Source organism: Dipodomys merriami, unplaced genomic scaffold (genome assembly GCF_024711535.1).
Source record: "Dipodomys merriami isolate MVZ:Mamm:240054 unplaced genomic scaffold, mDipMer1.0.p SCAF_9, whole genome shotgun sequence".
Classification (NCBI taxonomy): domain Eukaryota; kingdom Metazoa; phylum Chordata; class Mammalia; order Rodentia; family Heteromyidae; genus Dipodomys; species Dipodomys merriami.
This window is the reverse complement of record NW_027206512.1, coordinates 42489097-42504428: the sequence shown is the minus strand read 5'-3', so window position 1 is coordinate 42504428 and position 15332 is coordinate 42489097. Positions and strand designations below refer to the sequence as shown.

General features: G+C 39.8%; 1 protein-coding gene and 1 pseudogene across 6 annotated transcripts in view; one reads left to right on the top strand and one right to left on the bottom strand.

Moving 5' to 3' along the window:
• The window catches only part of Apbb2 (amyloid beta precursor protein binding family B member 2), a 280610-nt gene that overhangs the window by 195561 nt on the left and 69717 nt on the right, over positions 1-15332 (bottom strand). The gene's annotated exons all lie outside the window — the stretch shown is intronic.
• Positions 2687-3655, top strand: LOC138821060 (methylosome subunit pICln pseudogene; annotated as a pseudogene). The gene has a single exon (XR_011370039.1). The product of XR_011370039.1 is annotated as a methylosome subunit pICln pseudogene (transcript).

Below are 15332 nucleotides of genomic sequence, written 5' to 3'. Positions count from 1 at the left end.
TCGGAGCAATCCTATACTAGCCTAAGGGAAACTATAGACATTAAGGAACTAGAAAACTCTATAAGTCATTTACAGGATTCTGACTTCCCTGTCCGAAGTGGTTCTTCAAAACTGTAGGGAGTTGGACCTGGTTTTTATGCAGCAAGGTGGCTTATGTACTGCACTAAAAGAAAAATGTTGCTTCTCTGTGGGCCACTCAGGAGTAAAGATCCCATGGCAAAAGTTTGGGAAGGACTAGCAAAGAGAAAAAGGGAAAGGGAACAACTGGAAGGTTGGTTTGAATCTTGGTTTAATTACTCACCCTGGCTAATGACCCTGTGCTCAACACCATACTATAGTTTTTATTCAAATTATCTTCTTTTAAAAGGGCTGGGAAGTTGGCTCAGTAGTAGAGTGCTTGCCTCATATGTATGAGGCCCTGGATTCAATTCCTCAGCACCACATTAACAGAAAAAAGCTGAAAGTGGCTGTGTGGCTCAAGTGGTATGGTACCAGCTTTGAGCTGATGAGCTGAGGGACAGCGCCCAGGCCCAGAGTTCAGACCCTATGACCGACAATAATAATAATAATAATTTAAAAAATGGAGCAATGATTCTCACTGGACATTATGTTGAGAATGAACTATACAACTTGTGGGTGGGATGGGAGGAAAAAACTGGGAGAGAGTGAAGGAAGGGGTGACCTTGTCCAAAAAGAAATGTACTCATTACCTGACTTATGGAACTGTAATCTCTCTGTACATCAGAGAGATGTACAGAATTTTTAAATTGTGCCAGCTGCCAGTGGTTCATGCCTGTAATCCTAACTACTCAGGAGGCTGAGATCTGAGGATCATGGTTTAAAGCCATTCCAGGCAAGAAAGTCTGTTGAGACTCTTATCTCCAATTAAATACCATAAAGCTGGAATTGGAACTGTAATGTCTCATAAATAAAATTTTCACATGATTGAAATAGATTCTTAAAAGTGTTCACTTTTTGGTAATTGTAAACATTGTAAATTACAGTCTTTCTAAATTGTGTTACATTATGTTGCTGTTCTCTTAAACATAACGCTATATTATAAATAAGATAATTTTATGTCTCTCTGTGTGTGTGCTGGTCCTGGAGCTTGTACTCAGGCCCTAAGCAATGTCCTTGAGGGTTTTTTTTTTGCTCAAGGCTAGTGGTTGTTCCCACAACACCACTTCTGGCTTTTTTGGGTAGTTAATTGAAGATAAGAGTCTCAGGGACTTTTCTGCCTAGGCTGGCTTTGAAACTGCTATCCTCAGATCTCAGCCTCCTGAGTAACTGGGACTACAGGTATAAGCCATCACAGGCAGCTTTAGTATTGTTTTAAATGATTTTAAAGGACAAGTATTCAACAATGGATACATTTCTTAAACTGTTCCACATAACAAAATGGGCAAATATTCTTCAGCAGTACTCACTAGAAAAATAGCAGTAAAGTGACATGCTCAAAGACTTCCCAATTTCATTTAAAAATGTCTTATATCTCAAAGAAAAACTGGAAGAAAAAATTATGCCAACATTCGAAAATCTGCTAACTACAGATGGCAGAATTAGAAAAGAATAATTTTTACTTTCTTTGTATTTTACATTTTGTGGGATTCAAATACTTTTACCCCTGCCCTCACTTTGATTTCACAACAGAGCCCAGCCCAGGAACAAGGAATACATGAAGCTTCCTGGTCAATGACAAGGATTAATAGGTCTAGCCATGGCCAAAACTTTGAAATTACTTTTTATCTCACAATCCAAAGACAAATAGATTCTCAAAAGGGAAGTTTAAAGTATCTAAAACCACTGAAGAGGCCAAATCATAATTTGCTTTTACTGGCTGAGTCATGGAATTTTAGTAAAATCCTGATGAAAGATTTTTAATTATGCAATTATATCCAAGCTGTCTTAATGCCTGAAAGAAATTTCATTGTCCTTAGGATAAAGCTCCTTTCACATAAGATCAAGATTAGATAAATATAAGGTTTGGGTCTGCTGATGAACTTCTAAAGTAGAGTTTAAAGTAGAAAAAGGTTTGATCTTTATAACCACCAAAGAAACTTGGCTATGCTAAAATTTTTCCAACAAAAAGAAATTGGATTTTTTTTTTTTTTTAAATTTTGGGGATTTGTGTTGTGGAAACAGGGTTTCTTGCTTCATAGCCTAGGCTGGTCTTGGACTTTAGAATCTCCAATAAACTATTCAAGTAATCAAAAGTGGCTCTGTGGCTCAAGTGTAGAGCACTCAACTTAGGTAAAAGAAGCTCAGGAACAGTGCCCAGACCCGGAGTTCAAGCCCAAGGAATGGAAATTAAAAAAAAAAAAAAAAAAGACTAGAGTTCCAGAAAGAAAAAAAAAAAATCAATCCAAGGTCAAGATCCATCTCAGCGACTCCATCATTGCATCAAATACACACTGATTACTTTGGGAAATATTATTGAAATTCTTGGCTTCTATGTCTCACAAGTTGTCTACAATGCTATAAATATGCATCTATAGCAATTAACTACCTAATGCAATCATTAGCAAAAAATCCAGATATTACATCCAATAATGAGAATTCAAATTAAAAACTAATATTTTTACTTTTTTAAAAAAGACACCGAAACTTCCAGGGCATGCTGCCTGGAGCTGGGCTAGCTGCGCGCGCGGCTCCCCTAGGTTTTTGTGTTTATATTCTCCCAACTGCAATGAGCTTCCTCAAAAGTTTCCCACCGCCGGAGCCGGCTGAGGGGCTCCAGCGGCAGCAACAGCCAGACACCGAGGCTGTGCTGAACGGGAAGGCCCTCGGCACTGGTACCCTCTACATCTCTGAGAGCCGCCTGTCTTGGTTAGATGGTTCTGGATTAGGATTCTCACTGGAATACCCCACCATTAGCTTACATGCAGTCTCCAGGGATCTAAATGCCTATCCTTGAGAACATTTGTATGTTATGGTGAATGCCAAATTTGAAGAAGAATCAAGAGAATCTCTTTCTGATGAAGTAGACGACAGTGATGATGATGTGGAACCTATTACTGAATTTAGATTTGTGCCTAGTAATAAATCAGCATTGCAGGCAATGTTCACTGCAATGTGTGAATGTCAGGCCCTGCATCCAGATCCTGAGGATGAGGATTCAGATGATTATGATGGAGAAGAATATGATGTAGAAGCACACAAACAAGGACAGGGGATATCCCTACATTTTATACCTATGAAGAAGGATTATCCCATTTAACAGCAGAAGGGCAAGCCACACTGGAGAGATTAGAGGGAATGCTCTCTCAGTCTGTGAGCAGTCAGTATAACATGGCTGGAGTCCGGAAAGCAGATTCAATAAGAGATTATGAAGATGGCATGGAGGTGGATACTACACCAACCGTTGCTGGACAATTTGAGGATGCAGATGTTGATCACTGAAAGGACTTTAATTTACTTTAAGATTCTGCTTGGGACTGTAGGAGGGAAGTTGGTGCCTCTTCCACTGTGGAATGGGGCTGATGAAAGGCTTTTTTTCCTTCAAAACTCACTTGAACCAGTTCTTTCTTAAGACAACTATAATGAGGCAGCAGGTTGTCACCAGCAGAAGAAACTATGACCTTTATTAACAAAGGTGAGTTAACTTAACCAAGGGGGTGTTTGTAGTTTATCACTTGCCCTTCTGTGTTTGGTGTTGTCTGAGTAGGCCACTCTTTCCTGCCTTTGATGCACTTCTCTGACCACTAGCAGGTCTCGGGTGAAACACACAGGAGCTTGGGGTATGGGTTGACCAGGGTGGGATTTGCAAGAGAGAGTCTGAAGCTGAAACGCCTTTGTAAGGAAACCTTTTCCCTTAAGAGACAAAGCCAAGATCACAGAGAAATTAGCCTCTGTTGTGTTCCACATGGACATGAGTCTTTATAATTTCGAGCCCAGATGAATGAATTCAGGCCTTGCTGGCAACTCTGGAAAACCCCAACTGAATCCCACCACTGATGCAGTGGGTAGCTTCTGCCCTGCTTTACCATCTTCTCTGGTCTCTTAAGTTATAGCCTTGATTTCCACTCTCTTAGGTTCTATAACAGATCAAAAGAACTGTGATGAAGTCCTCAGAGTCCTTCCTATGATAATTGTTTTGTCTTTGTAATAGCTTAACAAATAAATCTAGATTTTCTATTAAAAAAAAAAAGACACCAAAACATACATCCATCTATGTATACATTACACTGACTCTGAAAATACAGAGTTTAAATTCTTGGTATGGAAACTATATGTATTTGTTATGCAAACTACACACACATATGGAAACTATACGTATGTATATTTACACACGTGTGTGTGTGTGTGTGTGTGTGTGTTTGTGGTGTACAGCACTCGGTAACTTTTTTTTTTTTTTACTATTACCAATCATGAAAAAAAAACAACCAATTTTTGGAGTATGTCTGGAACATAAACAGACATACTCTCTAGTCATTCCCTGGATAGATCCCCAGTGTGATCTAACTTGATCTTTGGGACTGGTGTTTCTCCCCTTTTGCATCCCTCTCTTACCTCTAGCACAAAGCCCCAGTCTCCACATTGGGTAATCCTTTCTTCCAATATCTAAACTGCCAATGCCATTAGGAGAATAATCTCAGCAGAAAGGATGGTCAGGATCTAAATAAATATGTGGCTTTGAACTCTGTCTGGATTATAAATATATTTAAGGAAGTTCTAAGTACCCAAATGTTGGTTGAAGTATCTTATTTGGCTCACTGGAGAAATAGCTGAATCTAGGTCTGGGGTAAGGAAAGCATACAATAAATGTATAATGTCTTATTAGGCCCCCAAAATAAAATTGTTCAAATAGTCATTCACACATGACAAAAGGACACAGGATCTAACTTGTGGGAAGTCTGAACATGACATAGATGAATTGTAGCACAACATATTTTTAAATATTCAACCATAAATCTATAGGTATTCATGAGAAAGGGGAAGAGGAAGAATTTCTTTGTAAAGCATGCCAGTTAATACACCTCAAAGGAACAGTAGAAAACATTGCCACGTTGTAACCACCAAGGCACTAATTGATTCAGTCAAGGATCATTAATGGATCTAAAGCCATTAGAGAAAAGGATTGTTGTAGAACAGGATACTCACACAGTCTTAGGTATCAACCCACATATTGCTGGCCATTTTCCTAGGGGAAAAGTTATCTTTACAATGTAGAGCTCAAGAAGACCAACCCATCCAAGTGAAGCTCAGCATAATCAGTTCTGGGACAAACACCATGTATATCACAGTGCTATGGAGTATACCTGGCCAGACATGTTCTATCTAAATCAAATCGTAAGATAACAACTGGAAAAATTCAGATTGTGATATATCCTATCAGACAAATGTTCTGTTATCTTCCAAGGTATCAGTGACATGAAGAATAAAAATAAAACCAGGATGATTTATCTAGATTAAAGGAAACTAAAGGAACAAAATGCAATGAATGGTTGCTGGCAAATCTTGGATTGGGAGGTGATATAAAAGACATTGGGATAATTGATGAAATGTGAACATACACTCAAGCATTATCTATACAATAGTATTGTCAACGGCATAAATTATGTAAAAGAATAACTTTTTGTTTGGGAGATACATATTGAAGGCTAAAGGGTCATGATCTCTACAACAAACTCAAATGGTTCCAGAAAACTTATTCTTGATGTGGATGTGTATAAACACAGAGAAAAAGATACAGACAGATATGATACAGAGAAACAGCACAGAGCCAATTTGGAAAAATATCAACATTTTATGTAGCAAGCTAACCATATCCTACAAAATCCAGTAACCATGGTTACACTCCCCAGTTTTATTAAAGTAAGATAATAAAAGGAAACTGACACAAATAGTCATGTAATTTCTTCAGTGCTAGAGCATTCAGTCCATTAAAAAAGAAATCTTACTTTGCTTCTCTTCTGAAATAATTAATAGTTGGGAAGATCTTGTAAAAGGAAAGAAACCCAGGAAAGAGGGTGCGCATGGGTAAAAATTATCAACAGACTACTTCAGTTCTCCTCTACATAGTGAACAAAAGGAACATCTGCCTTTACTTGCCCTTCTGCTAGGAAACTATGTGTGTGTGGGGGGGGGGGGGGGAAAGCAGGCAGTCCTGTAACACTCTATGTAAGCCAGCACACATCCCAGACCTACATCTTTAAGCAGCTGTGTCCAACCTGACATATCTGAAAACAGAATTCATACCACCAGACTGGACCCATGTAGGAGACCATTAACAACTCTTCCTTTAGCCTATACAATGTCAAAGCAGTAGTTTCATCTTTCAATTCTCTCTTTCAGTGGCCCACTCTTCACATTTCTCTGCCTCATCGCTATCCTCAAGAGCATATTATGGGCCCAAGGCCTCATCTCTTCCAGTCAAAGCAGTATTCTCTGTTCTTCCTCAGTATTTTCTTTTTTCTTTTTCTTTTTCTTTTCTTTTTTTTTTTTTGCCGGTTGGGAGGCCTAAATTCTTGGCCTGGGTGTTGTCCCTCAGCTCTTCAGCTCAAGGCTAGTGCTCTGCTTATATAGTGCTGAGGAATTGAACCTAGGGCCTCATGTATGCAAGGCAAGCACTCTACCACTGAGCCACCTTCCCAGCCCTTCCTCAGTATTTTCTATCCATGACACTCACCTGGCATTTCTAGACATCTGTGCTACATAGCACTGAATTAATACTTGGTGAAGGCTAAGTATTTCACTATATTGTCTCATTTTTTAAAGCCCTAAATTCTGTAAAATCATTTACATCACTGAATACTTATTTTACAGAAAAACTGGATGGTCAGACAGGGGTCATAGAATTATAATGCCAATACTCAGGTTCTATTCTAATACTAAAGTGCTTCGGTGTCTGAAGGGTTTTATTTTAACCATGCTTATTCTCTGTCTGGAACACAACAATGCTCATAGCTCATTGATTTGCATTTCAAGTTTCCACCTAGAGATCATTTGTGTTTCTAAGCCAATCTCTCATCCTTTGAAGCATCAGCCTGTCTCCCCTTTTAGCCCCCTGACTCTGTGTTCAGCACCCTGAACTGCAGGGCCTGGGGCTACACATGCCTACTACACAGGAGGCTCTGAGCTGATGGATATCCATGAGACTACTGAGCTTCTCCTGGTTGCTCTGCCCTAGTTAAAAATTTTCACCTCATTTTTATCTTCATTATGTTCTGAGGAAAATTATTTTAGGGAAGCATGACAGAGAGAAATGGAGAAGAACAGAGAATATAGGTATACCTTGGCCATTGGTTCCTTTCTGCTCAGCTGCGGCCCTGGGTATAATAAGTTAAAGAGTGGCACTTCCAAATTTTCACCTACAGGTAACAGTGCTCTATACAAATTATGATTCAGATGTTGGAGACGTTGAGGTCCCCAAAGATGTCAACTCAGTTCATCCACAAATCTTGATTTGAAGGATCAAAACATTCTAGACAGTTACAGTTCAACAGAACCCACTAAAAGCACAGAACCGGTGGGCTAAAATGATCCATGTAAATTCACACAATGTTTGTCCTAACTATCTCTGGGTTTCTTTCTCCTGTTTTTCCACAATTTTCAGGTATTCCATAATGACTCATTGCTGATGGAAATAAAGTTCCTATGCGCTCCCCCAGACTAGATTTGGACATTTTCATTCAGGGCTTTTTTTTTTTTTAATGTCAGTACTGGAGTTTGAGGACTTCATTATTTCATTCAGCTTTTCCACTCAGGGCTGGAACTCCACCACCTGAGCCATCCCTCCACTTCTGGCTTTTCTGTTCATTAGCTGAAGGGAAGAGTGTCCTGGATTTGTCTTCCCAGGCTTATGTCAAACCAAACTTCTCTGATCTCAGCTCCCAAACAGCTGGCATTACAAGTGTGAGCCACTAGTGTCCAGTAGGCTAGCAACATCTTTGCTTAACATACTTTAAAGGGCTAGACTATGGAAATAACATGATGGTGAATTCAGTTATTTCCCTAACACAGCAATTATCCTTAATATGTAGTCATCCTCACCAGTACTGTTTTCTTCTCAGGTTCTTTTCCCTTTAAAAAAGAATTGACACAGTTGGAATGTAATAAAAAGCAAGCCAAATGAAGGACCAAAGAAGAAACCAGCAGGCATTATACTGAATGTCTTCCAAGTGGGTCAATAGAACTGCATGAAAGTGGAAACTGGTGGAAACACTTTTCTCTCTGCAGAGGCGTGATGAGCTGGGCTGTGCAACAAGGCTAAATTAAGGGATAAATTAAAGCAGAGCTCACTGTGCACCTGCAGAAGGGAGTGAAATGATTCCATACAGCCCCTCTTCCAAAGCACAACAAGGAAGGGGAGATCATTAAGTTCACACGTGCAAGGATACATTTCCAGCGCACGTGACCCATCTCCTGTGAAGTAGCAGTGCAGACCTGGTTAGACTTGAGTTTGTAGAGGGGCAGTCCTGGCTGGTGAGCTTTTTACACTCACCTTGATGCCTGTAGCAATTCCTGACACTAGATGACTGTGATATTGAGACAAAGACAAAGGAGGAGGTTGGACATCCCATAACTTAAGCAGGACTCTGGTTAAAGCAGAGCCCTCCCACGCCTGTCTGCTCCCTTCCCACTACAGGGCAAGTACTTCTCACCACGGCTTTGGGGAGTCAGACTGATTTCACCCCCGGTCCTGATATTTTGTCTTCAAGAAAAATTGTGAAATGCATCAGGAAATTCCACCCAAGGAGTGAAACACAGTCCAGCAGGCTTACAAATGCAAGGAAGCCACAAATCATTTCTGTGGTGTCTACTCAGCACGGTTAAGGATGTGGTTTCCTATCTGTGAAGGTGAGACACATTAGACACTAGCTCAGAAAACAATGTAGCATTGTATCCCTGCTGAATTAATTTGACTCTAGTAATCACAAGTAAGCATTTGCTGAGTTATTAAAAATGTGATCACTTGAGATTGCAAAACCAGCATCCAGCCAGGCACTAGTGTCTCATGCCTGTAATCCTAGCTACTCAAGGGGCCCAAGAGAAAGAGAACAGGCAAAAAAAATTTATAGGACCCCATTACAAACAATAGCTAGGCATGGTGACATTTGCTGATCATGCCAGGAAGGATGCATAGGAGGCTGAAATCAGGGGGATGCCTGTTTCAACCCAGTGTAGCACATACTTGTCATCCCAACTATAGCAGGAAGCATGGGCCAGACCATCCCAGGCAAAAGTTGTGACCCTGTCTCAAAAACAAGTAGAGCAAAAGATTGGAGGTACGAGTTAGAGCACCTGCATTATCTTGGTAAAGAAAAAGGCAAAACTTATTTGGATTTCTTCCATTTGTTTCCTGTTTTTACTCTGAATTACACTGTCACTACATAGGGGTAGAGCTTGGGGTAATCGCTACAATATTCATGGTGTGTCATGGCCTTAAATGTCCTATTAAAGATATTTAGGGTCTCTATAGCTGAGTGAAATGCCATCCACAGTATTTCAGCTGTGGATTATTTTTATGCCAGTATTTGGGGCTTGAATTTAGGGCCTGGGCACTGTCTCTTAACTTTTTCATTCTAGGCTGGTGTTCTATCACTGGAGCTACAGTTCCACCTCTGGCTTTTTGATGGATAATTGGAGATTAGAGTAACACAGACTTTCCTTATCAGTCTAGGTTTGAGCCAAGATCCTCAGTTCTCAGCCTCCTGAGTTGCTAAGATTACAGGCATGAGTCACTAGTGTCCAACTTTAATTTTTTTTAAGACCATAGAAAATAGGATGCTGGGAAGGGATGGTAGGGGAAAAATAAAAGAGGAGGCAACAATGCTGGATAAAAAAATATACTCATTACCTTACTCATGTAACTGTAACCCATCTGTACAGTAACTTTACAATAAAAAATATTAAAAACAGGATGCTGGATTGAGCAAATTTGACTATAAACTAATATTACATAATATTGGAAACTATTGTTAATTTTGTTAGGTATGACAGTGGACTATGTTTAGGTAAGGTAGTATCCTTATATTTTGGAGATGCATTTACATAAGAGTGAAATGTCATGAGTACTATAATTTATTTTAAAATAAATCATCAAAAATATATTTCTACAGATAAAGCAAGCAGAAAAGAATGGTAATAACTATTAATATCAGATAGGGGTAAGTGGGGTTTTTTGTGTCATCCTTTCTACTTTTCTCTAAGTCATTGTGTGTCAGGCAACAACTGTCCCCTGAGACAAGATGAATCCCAAATGGAAAAGGATAGGTTTTAACCTAGCCAGATTTCATAGCTCATGCATGTAATCCCAACACTTGGAAGATAAGGCTGGGTGGTTCATTTTAAAACTTATTCTCATACATTTACATCCTATTTCTCATACAACATTAAGAAGTTTCAGACTCCACATTCTCCAGCTTAATTCAGTATGTTTTTATCAACATGGCCAGGAAGGCATTTATCATCTCTCTTCCCTTGCAAGTCATGTCAAATAAGTCTCAGAAAGGCAGTAAGAAGTTCAATTTTTTAAAATTTAAAACAAAAGCAAAAACATTTATTTACTCATTCACTGTTTAAAATGTTCAATTCCCCAGGTCTATAGACAACCTTAACCCCAGAACTTCATGTATGGCTAGAGTATATTAATGAAGATATTATTATCATTATTATTGGAGATATTATTAATGAAGACATTAATATACTCCACTCCTCCCTGAAGAAGGAACGGGGCCTCTCAGACATCTGGCCGAGGGTCTACTCTCTACTATATGAAATGACTTTCAACACTATACTTGTGAGATCTGCTATACTTGCACATACAAACCCTTTCTTTTTTTTCTTTTTTTTGGGGGGGGTCCAGACGTGGGGCCTGAACTCTGGGCCTGGGCACTGTCCCTCAGCTCTTCAGCTCAAGGCTAGTGCTCTACCACTTGAGCCACAGCGCCACTTTCGGCTTTTTTCTTTTTGCTTATGTGGTGCTGAGGAATCGAACCCAGAGCCTCAGGCATGCAAAGCAAGCGCTCTACCACAGAGCCACCTTCCCAGCCCCCATACAAACCCTTTCTAAGTGAAGCTAGTTCAATAAGTCATCAGAGTGACAATGATTCTTCTTCCCACCAAACTCCTAGAAAATACAGGAAAGCCAGTACAATGATTACCACAAACAAACATTCAACACACTCTGTCTGATAATTAATGACAAAAATTACATAGCAACATTAAGATATTTCACTATTTGAATTCTGTGTATGGATGCTAATAGTATCGCCATTGTTTTACACATGAGGGAAATTAAGGCTTATGAGCTAAAGTCAGACACAGAACTCATTCCAATTTGTGGTGGCTAAATTTGGGGCTCCTGGGGATTCTTCAAGGCTTGCTCTCTCTAGCCAGATACTTAGAATCCCTCCCTTCTGGCAATTTTGTGCAGTTCCTTGACTTCTGGTAGTCTTACTCCTGATGAAGTTATTAGATATGGAACAGATTAGTGGCTGAGGATGCATTTGTTTCCCCTACCAGACTAGTATCATCTCTTAGCAACACAGTACACTGAAGAGAAAGAGGGCTTCCCCTCGAGACTCCTAGCTAACCAGGAGCTGAGCTGACTGCCACAGCAGAGCAGCCTCATGAACAGGTACCCTACTGAGTTCAAAGTACTTAGCCAAGTTCCAAGAACAACTTTTATCAAACGCATATGGCTTTTGCATCATCATAAAGTCAGAAGAATTCTAAGCCATTGTGAATCACGTGTGTCTCCTTCATACCTGGAGGTTCTCTTTCTGCAGACCACACACTGTTCGTGTGTTCCATCTTCTGAGCAGAATTATGGAAGCCTACATGGAACCAGATACATTCACATCTAACTCCTCTCTGCTAATGCAGTGCCACTCACATGGTGGGGGCCCCCCACTGTCCATGGCCCATAACCACATGGACAACCCCACACTGGGAGACTTGCCCATGGGCAAAAGTCACAAAACAAATGCATACCCTGTTCCAGATCTTCAAAACATATGAGAAGTTCCAGGGGGCCTGTTCTTTGACTTAAAAGAAACAGTATTTTTAAGTTTCACAAGATAGCTAATAACCATAAGCAGGGAAAAAAAAGGTTCTCCCATTGCAGAGATCCCCAGCCAAACCTCCAAAATGAAGTCAAGGCCCCTTAGGCACTGTGCCACAAGGCCTTCAATTAGCTCCTGCATCTTGGTATAAGCTTATTGGGTGAATTTACCATTTTGTTACTCGAAACTTTGCATTTCAGATTCCAATAAAATGTCCTTTTTTTTTTTAATTGCTGAGGTTTGAACTCAGGGCTTATGTTAAGCAGGGACTCTTGGGCACCACTTGGGCCACAGCTCTACTTCTGAGTTTTTGGCTAACTGGAGATAAGAGTCTCATTGACTTTCCTTCTAGCCTGGCTTCAAACCTCAGATCTCAGCCTCCTGGGTAGCTAGGATTATAGGCGTGAGCCCCCAAACCCAGCAGAGTCAAGTATCAGTTTTAAAAATTCAGCTGTCTGTCTACTATAGAGCCATGATAACAAAGACAGCTTGGTATTGGCACAAAAAGAGATCTAAAGACCAATGGAACATATTAGAAGACCCAGAAATAAACCGCATATGTACAGAGAGTTGATATTTGACAAAGAAGCCAAAGATCTACAGTGGAAGAAGCACAGCCTCTTCAACTACTGGTGCTGGGAAAACTGGATGGCTACATGCAGAAAATTAAAAGTGGGTCCTAGCCTGTCACCATATTAACATCAACTCAAAATGGATTAAAGGCCTTAACATTAAACCTGATACTCTAAAATTACTACAGGACAGAGTAGGAGAGACACTTGAACTTACAGGCACAGGCAGGAACTTCCTAAACATTGTCCCAGGGACACAACAAATTGGAGAGAGACTCAATAAATGGGACTACCTTAAAATAATAAGTTTCTGCACAGCTAGATAAATAGCAACCAAACTAGAAAGAAAGCCAACTAATTGGGAAAAAATATTTACCAGCAATATATCAGACAAGGGCCTAATAGCCATTATATATAGGAAACTCAAGAAACTAACCCCTCCCAAATCTAACAAACCAACCATGAAATGGGCAAGGGAGCTAAAGAGAGACTTCTCAAAAAAAGAGATAAAAATGTCAAAGAAACACATGAGGAAATGTTCATTATCCCTGGCTGTAAAGGAAATGCAAATAAAAACAACACTGAGATACCACCTTACCCCACTCAGAATGGCCCACATCCTAAATTCAGCCAATGACAACTGCTGGAGGGGAGGTGGAGAAAGGAATCCTATTGCATTGCCTGTGGGAATGGATACTAATACAACCACTTTGGAAAGCAGTCTGGAGGTACCTCAGAAAGCTAAATATAGACCTTCCCTATGACCCGCCATAATGCGCCTAGGCCTCTACCTTGAGCAACAGTAAACCAGGAAACCAGGAAACAAGGACACATGCACCTCCATGTTCATTGCAGCACTGTTCACAATAGCCAAGATATGGAAACAACCCAAATGCCCCACTACTGATGATGGATCCAAAGACTGTGGTACCTATATACAATGGAATATTATGCAGCCCTTAGAAAGGACTAAATAATGGCATTTGCAGGGAAATGGATGGAACTAGAGCAAATCATTTTGAGTGATGTAAGCCAAGAGCAAAGAGACAAATGGCACATGGTCTCCCTGATATGTGGATGCTAAAGCCAAAATGCAAAGAGATATGACAAAATAAACAGGACTCAAGAAACAAAGGACTGCCACTCATTTTGTTCTATCATTGCTAAATGACTCCATGTTATTAACCACATATATGGTATATATATATATATATATATATATATATATATATATATATATATATATATATATATGCGCACAACATAGGGAAGCTAGGAGAAGGACACAGAATCAGTGGGAAACAGGATAACATACAACACAAGGGGCCTATCAGCTGCACAGAACATAGATGAAAATGAACTAAGCAACCCAAAGACAGTGATGGCAAGGGAGGAATAAGAGGGAAAGAAGGAACAGCTTATACTAAGCAAAAGGAAAGAAATGTAAGTATCACCTGATGTGGAAGAAATAATTGTATTGTCAAAGCTCATAGAATTCACAAACTTTATAGACCATTATAATGACCATTGTGAAAGTTAAAATGTGTTTATGACTTTAAGTATCACTATTCCACAATACTGTGAAATATGAGAAATCTATGTAATCACCTAATACCAATTTTTAAAAAAAGAACAAAAGTGAGAGGAGTGAGTTAGGAGCGATGGGTGACAATGTTATTGGATACTTTGTAATCATATACTGTTTTGTAGAATGGGAACTTCCTTGTAAAACCACTTAAAGATAATTAAAAAAATTTTTAAGAAAAAAAATTCAGCTGTCTGGTTAAAATTTTAAAAAAGAAAGAAAGTGACTAATTCAGGATGCTAACTACTCTTCAGGCACCAGGACATCACAGAAATCACTGAAAGAAGCAGTTTACTGAGAAGGACTTCTGGGTCTTCAGTTGGTCCAACAGTGGAAAATGAAAACCATTTGGATTGAAGCAACTAGCTTTCAATACTGGCTTTGTTGGTTTTTAACCAGAAAAACCCAAACTGGATATAGTTCAGCAAGGTTTTATATTTCCACCTAGCTTGCTGTATTTTTCCTTCTGTGCTTAACTGTAAGAGATACTTTGTTTAAAAAGTTAAAAAAAAAATACCTCAGTAACACCCATGCTCTGAATTTTTAATCAGGAATGAAAAGATGGGATATATAAAGCTATTTAAACCTTCCTTGTTTGTCCATATGTTGTAGAGCAAAACATAGAAATGAGAAATGTCCTTAAACTTCAAGTTAATGCATGCTCCTCTGCCCTAGTTAGAAAAGCCATCATGACAGCAGAGAGAACTGTGTTTGTGCATACATGTTCATGTGTGCACATGTGTCTTGTTAGGGGCAGGGTGAGGGAAGGCAAGCTAGAACCCAGGAAAAAACAGTTCGCAGGATGGATATCGTCCATCTTCCCTGTACACTGCCACCCTGATCTGTGCTCTCTTACTATTAATTCCCAGCTGGATTCAGCCAGTGGGGGTGGGGGCAGGGCCTACCTAGGAATGGCCAGAAAGAAGGAGAAGAATGAATTGCTCCACTTAGGGTTCTATGGATCACATCAGCTGACCTTCTGACATGAGGTCTGGGTTTCAAAGTAACTACTCCTTGCCCCATCTGTCAGGATCAGTAATGGGAGATGCTTGACCGCTATAACCCCACATAATGGCATAATCTTTTGGGGCTCCTTGCTACTGTTCCTAGTGTGGAGATGCCATCAACCTCCTAAGGGTGCCAGGACTAAAACAGAGACTTCTGAAC